Below are 7,493 nucleotides of genomic sequence, written 5' to 3'. Positions count from 1 at the left end.
ATGATGTACAGTGAAACTACTGTGCAGGCATTTGGCAGGCATAGGTTTAAACCCAGTTCATGTTAGGAGATGAAGTAATAACAATTTATACATTTCCTAGTGGGAGCAACCCAAACAATGAGGTCGTTGCTCAAGGAAATGGGTAGAAGAAAAAGAAAACTGTGGCTATGACTAGGAACTGTTAGGTCATGGCCTGAACCACTGATGGAGCATCTGGCAAAGCGTGTGGCTAGGCCTGGGAGCACAGGTGTGAGCAATTCACTGAGCAACCAGAAGGGGTGTACTCTCCATAACTTCATTTAAGTGCTAGCAGCCAGGAGGGAAGTATCTTTCTTTGGAGATCTCTTCCTTTTGGGAGTTTTCCAGAAAGTTCTTGCCTTTGAGATAGGGTAAGCTATTCTTTTTAGACTATTGGCTTGTGATCAGTTCCTGTCACAGGTCCTCCTAAAACTGATCTGAGGCACTTTCTTACCTCTTTGCCTGATACAGGCTATGTGATAAAAGCGAATGCAAGTTACTTTACCCTACATAGCTGCTGTGTAATTTTGGATAGATGCCCTGAAGCTGGCATTGAATCACAGAATCATATAATTGCCTGGGTTGAAAAGGACCCCAATGCTCATCTCATTCCAACCCCCTGTTGTGTGCAGGGTCACCAACCACCAGACCAGGCTGCCCAGATCCACATCCAGCCTGGCCTTGAGTGCCTCCAGGGATGGGGCATCCACAGCCTCCTTGGGCAACCTGTTCCAGCGCGTCACACCCTCTGGGTGAAAAGCTTCCTCCTAATATCTAACCTAAACCTCCCCATGTTAGTTTAAAACCATTCCCCCTTGTCCTAACACTATCCACCCTTGTAAACAGCTGTTCCCCCTCCTGTTCGTACGTTCCCTTCAAGTACTGGAAGGCCACAATGAGGTCTCCCCAGAGCCTTCTTTTCTCCAAGCTAAACAAGCCCAGATCCCTCAGCCTTTCCTCATAGGGGAGGTGCTCCAGCCCTCTGATCATCTCTGCATCCAGCCCTCCTCTGGACCCACTCCAAAAGCTCCACATTCTTCCTGTACTGGGGGCCCCAGGCCTGGACACAGTACTGCAGATGGGGCCTCACAAGAGCCGAGTAGAGGGGCACCATCTCCTCCCTCTCCCTGTTGGCCACTCCTTTTTTAATGCAGCCCAGAACATGGTTGGCCTTCCGGGCTGCAAGTGCACACTGCTGGCTCATGTCCAGTTTCTCGTCCACCAGGACCCCTAAGTCCTTCTCTGCAGGGCTGCTCTTGAGATTTTCCCTCAGTCTGTAGAAACACCTGGGATTGCCCTGACCCAAGTGCACCACCTTGCCCTTGGCCTTGTTGAACCTCATTAGGTTCACATGAGCCCACTTCTCCAGCCTGTCCAGGCCCCTCTGGATGGCTTCCTTTCCTTCCAGTGTATCAACTGCACTGCTCAGCTTGGTGTCATCTGCAGACTTGCTGAGTATATGGTCTGCATTTCATGGAGATTCTCATCTGGAAAACGTTCATTTTGTCTTTTTTATTCATAAATTAACTTGCTACAGAAGATTATTCAAAAAAGTAGGTGTGCAGTTTTGTTTCTCCCTTAAATTAATATGACAAAGAAATATAACAAAGAAAATGCATACCCATGACAAAACAAAGTTGTATTTCTATCTGCAAATGTATTAAAATTCACAAGAAGATTTCAGACCACTGACGCATCTTGGTCAGTACATACTGATGTTGGCAACACAACCTTCTCTCCTGCCCACAGTCTGCAGGTGTAAAAGGAATCTTCAGGAGCTATAGCAATAACCTTAGGAAATGAACTTTGCCCAAGAAGGTCTGTGAAAATATCTTGATGTGGAAGGGGGAGATTATTGCAGAAGCATAGGACTGACCAGGGACATATGTTCAGAATTCAGCACTGCATGTCTTCTTCCCACCTCCCTTCCAAATGCCCTTCACAACATCATATGAATTGTGACAGTGATGGGGGTGTAAAGTAGTTATTATATTATTTCTCTTTTGTTAGGAAGCTGGAAATAATCTGACTTAAAACAGCTGCCTTGACTGCTTGGACTTCAATAGATTACCTGATCAAGAAGAAAGCCGTGAAGAAAATGAGATTCAGTAACTCACTGTGGTGCAAGGAGATGTCAGTTGTCTGTAAGTGATGTGCAGATGATGTTTGTACAACATTGACTGTCTCCAGCTTGATCGAAAGCTGCTAATCTTAACACATCTGTTTTCCTTGACTTCAGTGAACTCGGGATTGGGCCCTTTGAGAACAGATAAAAGCTAAAAATATTGCAGTGCCAAAACCAAACAGCTAAGCTCACTTACTCCCACATTCCTGTACGATTTCTTAAGCTGTAACCCTACTCTGTGCAAGCTCTTTAATTCTGTAGATGCACAGTAACTTATCATTTGCATCTCGTGAAGCTTGTACAACAATGGCAACTACAATTAAACCATATCACTTGGTTTCATCATACTTCCCCCCAGTAACTTTGACATCAACATTTCTCAGAGTGGCAATTCTCCTGAGCTTTCCAGAGTTTATAGTTCACAGGTAAAACAGCATGTTCTCTGCAAATGTTAATGAGTTTACAAACTGCTGAGTACTGTAATGATGAATTTGATCATCTTTCTCTACTGACTATACACAGTTTTGGCACTGCAATATTTTTAGCTTTTATCTGTTCTCAAAGGGCCCAATCCCACGTTCACTGAAGTCGAGGAAAACAGATGTGTTAAGATTAGCAGCTTTCGATCAAGCTGGAGACAGTCAATGCCCACTACTAAAACCATTCCTACAGTATGCGTTTACAGCAATGAGAGTAGGGATGATGTTCACGTCCCTCATTCCAACTACGTCGGAAGTGCTTTCCATCATCTTGAAAGTATGGAGGGGAAAAAAATAAATCCTGAGTTAGATCACTAATACCAGATGCACAAAGGGATCACATGTAGACACTGGAAAGAGGACTGGAGGACAGAAAAAGGACAGACCTGAACAGATTTAGACACCAGACAGAGAAAATACTAGAGTCAGCAACTGTCTCATGAAAAAGAACACAAATACTGCTTGCAGTTGTCTTGTATGAAAAAAGCCTTTCCATTAAGAATTATTTTAAACTGTATTGTTTTACTGAAGCATTAAGATTAAAAATAGCAATTAAAAAAAATCTGCTACTACCCTTTATTGACTCATAGATCAGTAGCACTTTGCACACAGCATTTAGAGCTTGTTAAGGGCTGGCCATAACTAAAGAAAAATCTGGAGAGTCTTTTGTGTTTCCTTGGTTTACATCCTATTTTCTTCAGTCAAAATGTGCTGTACAGCAGCCTGAAGGAATGCCAGCCATCATGGCTCCTCATGTGTTCCAGGACTACCTGGGGTTGCTGTTACAAGGACAACTATGACAACTTTCTGCTCTTGTTGTCCATGGACTGCAATTTGGTGCTCACTTCAGTTCCTAAAAAATATTGTGCAACCTTTGCTATCTATGGGAACTTCTGTTCACTTACACCAAACTCCTGGCCCTCCTCTCACCCCAAGCCTTGCACCTGGGCAGGAATGAGCCTGACATTGTCGCCCACAGTCCATATAAGGTGTGCTGCTATGAGCCAGACCTTCTCTGGTCCAAGCAGCTGTGTGCCACCAGAACCATGGAGTACTGGCCCACAGAGGAAGATGAACCTCAACCATGAATCAATCATCAGTTTCTTACGTTCTGTCAATCTACACCGTGACGGGCAAATTGTACTAAGCATTGCAGCATACTGGATCACCATAACGGAAAGGGCTTACCTTCAACCTGCTCAATCATTGGTTCACACCGTGAAGGGGTGGACTGTAGTGGAAATGCTAAGTCATGGCCTGAGCCAGTGATGGAGCACCTGGTGGGAAGGCAGGGCCAGCCCAGGGGAGCTCAGGTGCATGCAATGCAATGCACTGAGTGACTGAAGGGTTGAGTCAGGATCCACCCCTTCCCAGCCCTCATTTAAGGCTTGGCAGTGGAGGCAAGGGGATTTCACTGGAGATCCCTACATACCTGAAGCTTTCTAAAGGTAAGCAGTTTTTCTTCCTTTGTTTCTGCATCCGTAGCTGCAGTATTTGGGCTTGCTATCATTTGCTGCAGCCCAGGATTGTGCCACTCTTCTATTACTGCTGTACTTTTTATCACATTAAAGCATTACAGCTACAATAAATGGCTTCCATCCTGGCCAATATGAAGGTAAAATACATGATCAAAGCAAGATTTACTGGTTTTTGGTTTTGTTTTTTTTTTTTTTTTCCTGGTATTGGCAATTGTAAATAGTTCTTTGGGAGTTACTCATAACTGTGGTTGTGTGCAGCTGTTGTATCAACATGGCTTTTGAAATGCATTATTTGTGCAAGAAAAAAAAAAAAGTAATTAGACACATTAAGTTAATGGTAGTAAAAACTGTGCCATACCAGACTACCATGTTTTCACTACTTGCTTTTGCTATGCCATGTACATGTGATATTTGCTATAGATAAACTACCAGTATTTAGGAATTATTGCAGTTTCTTTTAAAGAATTAACTAGAACTGTGTGTCTTCTATTTCTAGTCTATGATTTATAAATGAGGGTGACTACTGTAAACTCTAAAGCATTAATTTGCTCTCAAGAAACATGCTATTAATATGTTTCTATCAGTTTGTGAATGCTGTTAAAAGAAGATCAAAGATCAAAGTTCTAGAATTATCAGAACCAATTTCAGAATACTTCAGGAAAAACATGGGTGTTGCTCAGTCACAGAGATATTCAAGGAATCAACTGATGGAATTTATGTGCATGTATTTGTCTATAGGAAAAAGAATCGCTTTGAAAGTGTAGTCCCGTCTCTTGTAATTCAGCCTTTGGTCTCATTGCTGAACTTCAGATGTGTAGCTAGCAGAGGGGAGAATCAGGATTTCCTACTGTAGACTTTTGTCTGGTAAAAATAGATGGAAATGCCAGCTTATTACACATGGCCTATTGAACATGGAGCAAACAAAACTCTCTCCCTCCTGCACATTCATAGCATCTGTGAGTTTCCTCATATCATTACTTGTGCTATGAGCTTAAGGGAATAGCTTTAATTGCATTCACCTGAAACCAAAATCTTCAGTATACACTGTTCCCATGAGTATTTTCCCTTTTTCTACTAGTACTTAGGGATTAACAGAACTCTTAGGATTATCAGCATATTTTACAGGTCTGGTTTGTATTAATGTATGATACCAAAGCAAGTAAAGATAAATGAAACAAGCATTCATCATCCAAGGAAGAAAAGTCTCAGAAATACAACACTCAGTACAGAAGGGTCAGTCAGCAGTTTGGCTTCACAGTCCATGTGCTGGTGATAGAAACTGCTAGGTAAAGTTATAGGACTTGTATCATAGATCATAGCTCTATCTGTAAAACTCATTTATTCATGACTGTGAAGCCAGTTAATAAAGATGAAGCTCCCCTACGTTCTGCATTTCATAGCTTAGAGGTGGTGGAAGGTAGAAGCCAATCAACGTGAGCACGGTGCTGGTGGATCACTGTTTTGCACATTTGCCCTTCTCCCACAGTGAGGGAACTTTGGTATGCCACTGAGACTGCTTTAGCCCTAAATATGTTGTAACAGGGAGAGAGCTGAAGACACAGCAGCTCCTGTTGTACCTGGCAGCCCTGCTACTCTTCAGCCTATCCCAGAATTCACTCCCTAAAGTAATGATTCTACCCGAAATTCAATATAAAATTCTACTGTTTAAAATACTTTTATTTTCATTCCTTAGCACCAAATGTGTTCATAAATTAAACATTTGCTAATGAACACTCTCATCTCTGTTTTTAGCAAGCTCGTCTGCTTAAGAGAGCAGGTTACTGACACCATTAAGAACACTGGCAGGCTCGTTTCTTTCTAGAATATTTAATGCTCGAAGGATTAGAAATCTAGTGACAGATAATTTAGGCTGCAGATGTACAAACTAGCCACTGTTAAACTGGTACTATGCCTGTACTTAAACAGGGGATCCAGATGTAACAAGCTCTATTTTCTATTTAATAGATGCCTTTCAATTGTTTCTCTTATGAATGATTTCTTCAGTGCCTATGTCCATACTAGTTCTTTCTTGCACTTGGTTTTTATGTGACTTTTGAACTATCATTGCAAGGTGTACTAATTTATTTTGTGAATTGCATGTGATTTAATACAGTAGCCTGGACAGTCATTTTACTTCTTTCTTTAAATATTTCAGTACTCTTATTTGAAGTGTGGTGCATCCTAGAAAATTTGTACTTCTCCTGTTCTCCTCCAGAAAGGAAATCCAAAGTGGTACTGATTCTTAACTTCTTCAGTGGTATTTTGTGGTGTTTTTTTTTAATAACTGGGAATTGGAGGGGAAGTGGGATGCATTCCCCAGTCAACAGTTCCCAGCCTGACAGACTGCAAAGGTCTTTGTGACCTCCAGAAATCCTTAAGGTTTTGATCAGCGTTTCCTTAATCCCAGTGCTCTGCTGTTGCTGTTTTAAATTACATTTCAGCGTACCCAGAGTAGGTAATAATATTAGCACAAGTGATATAATAGACTGTTAAAAGCATCCTTGGGTTATTAGATTTGGAATATCTTAATTATATAAACAATGATAGTGTTTATTGTATTATATTTCTGAAATTGTTGTAGTATTACGCTGATACAAATTATACTATCACATCTCAAGCATATTTATTTAAAACACAGTGGATGCAATTCAGACTGTCAAAGACAATGAAAGACAGTACCTGACTTTCAGTGCTTCTGAATCAAGATCAGTATGCTACTGTAAATTACATGTTATTTGCACTAATTCCTAAGATAAGAAGTTTTGTGACCTTTCTGTACCTGTAACTCTAATCACTTCCATAATTATAAAATACTGTAAATAGCAGCAGCAGCATGATCTTTCGCCTGTTGAAACACATTTGCCTGTTTCAGAGTATGTAATGACAAGTTAGTGCACAATAGCAACTGTGTGTAATATTAGGAAATGCATCTCTCAGAAGGCACTCTTGGTTAGTAGATTCATATAAAAATGTATAAACAAATGGACAAGATCTTTCCCAACTGATGGGAAACTGATGATTCAGAAGGGATAGGAAAATGAGGATTGCTTAAGCAGCTGAGGAAAAAATGCACCAAGTTACTCTGCAGTTAACCTTCTGGTCCGATGTCATTGGAGCACGGAGAATATTATGTACTCTGTGCTACATATTAAGTAACCTGTGGGGGTATCTTTATAGTAATGTATGTAGCTATGAATACTGTGGCATCTTACATGTACTCTGTACATTAAGGGCCTAAGCTCAGGAAATTGAATGGGGACTGAAGAGAAACGTCATATTTTGATTATATAAAATATGGAATTACAATCATTGTTAAAGGCTGTAAGAAAACACAGTTATTCTTTAAAAATGTGGTATTCTCACCAGGTAGCACAACTTCAAGATTTTAAAAAT

The 7,493-nt window shown here is 40.9% G+C and overlaps 1 protein-coding gene and 1 long non-coding RNA gene across 4 annotated transcripts in view; one reads left to right on the top strand and one right to left on the bottom strand.

Annotated features, from left to right (window-relative positions):
- SHISA9 (shisa family member 9) overlaps positions 1–7,493 on the bottom strand; it is a 157,064-nt gene that overhangs the window by 128,792 nt on the left and 20,779 nt on the right. The window lies entirely within an intron of this gene.
- Positions 1–7,493, top strand: part of LOC107054592 — a 336,025-nt gene that overhangs the window by 316,320 nt on the left and 12,212 nt on the right. Inside the window, exon 16 of the long non-coding RNA XR_006931508.1 lies at positions 2,029–4,070. This is a non-coding gene — a long non-coding RNA (uncharacterized LOC107054592). The remainder of the gene's footprint in view (positions 1–2,028; positions 4,071–7,493) is intronic.

Source organism: Gallus gallus, chromosome 14, assembly GCF_016699485.2.
Source record: "Gallus gallus isolate bGalGal1 chromosome 14, bGalGal1.mat.broiler.GRCg7b, whole genome shotgun sequence".
In the NCBI taxonomy this organism is placed as follows: Eukaryota; Metazoa; Chordata; class Aves; order Galliformes; family Phasianidae; genus Gallus; species Gallus gallus.
This window is presented reverse-complemented; position numbering and strand designations above follow the sequence as displayed.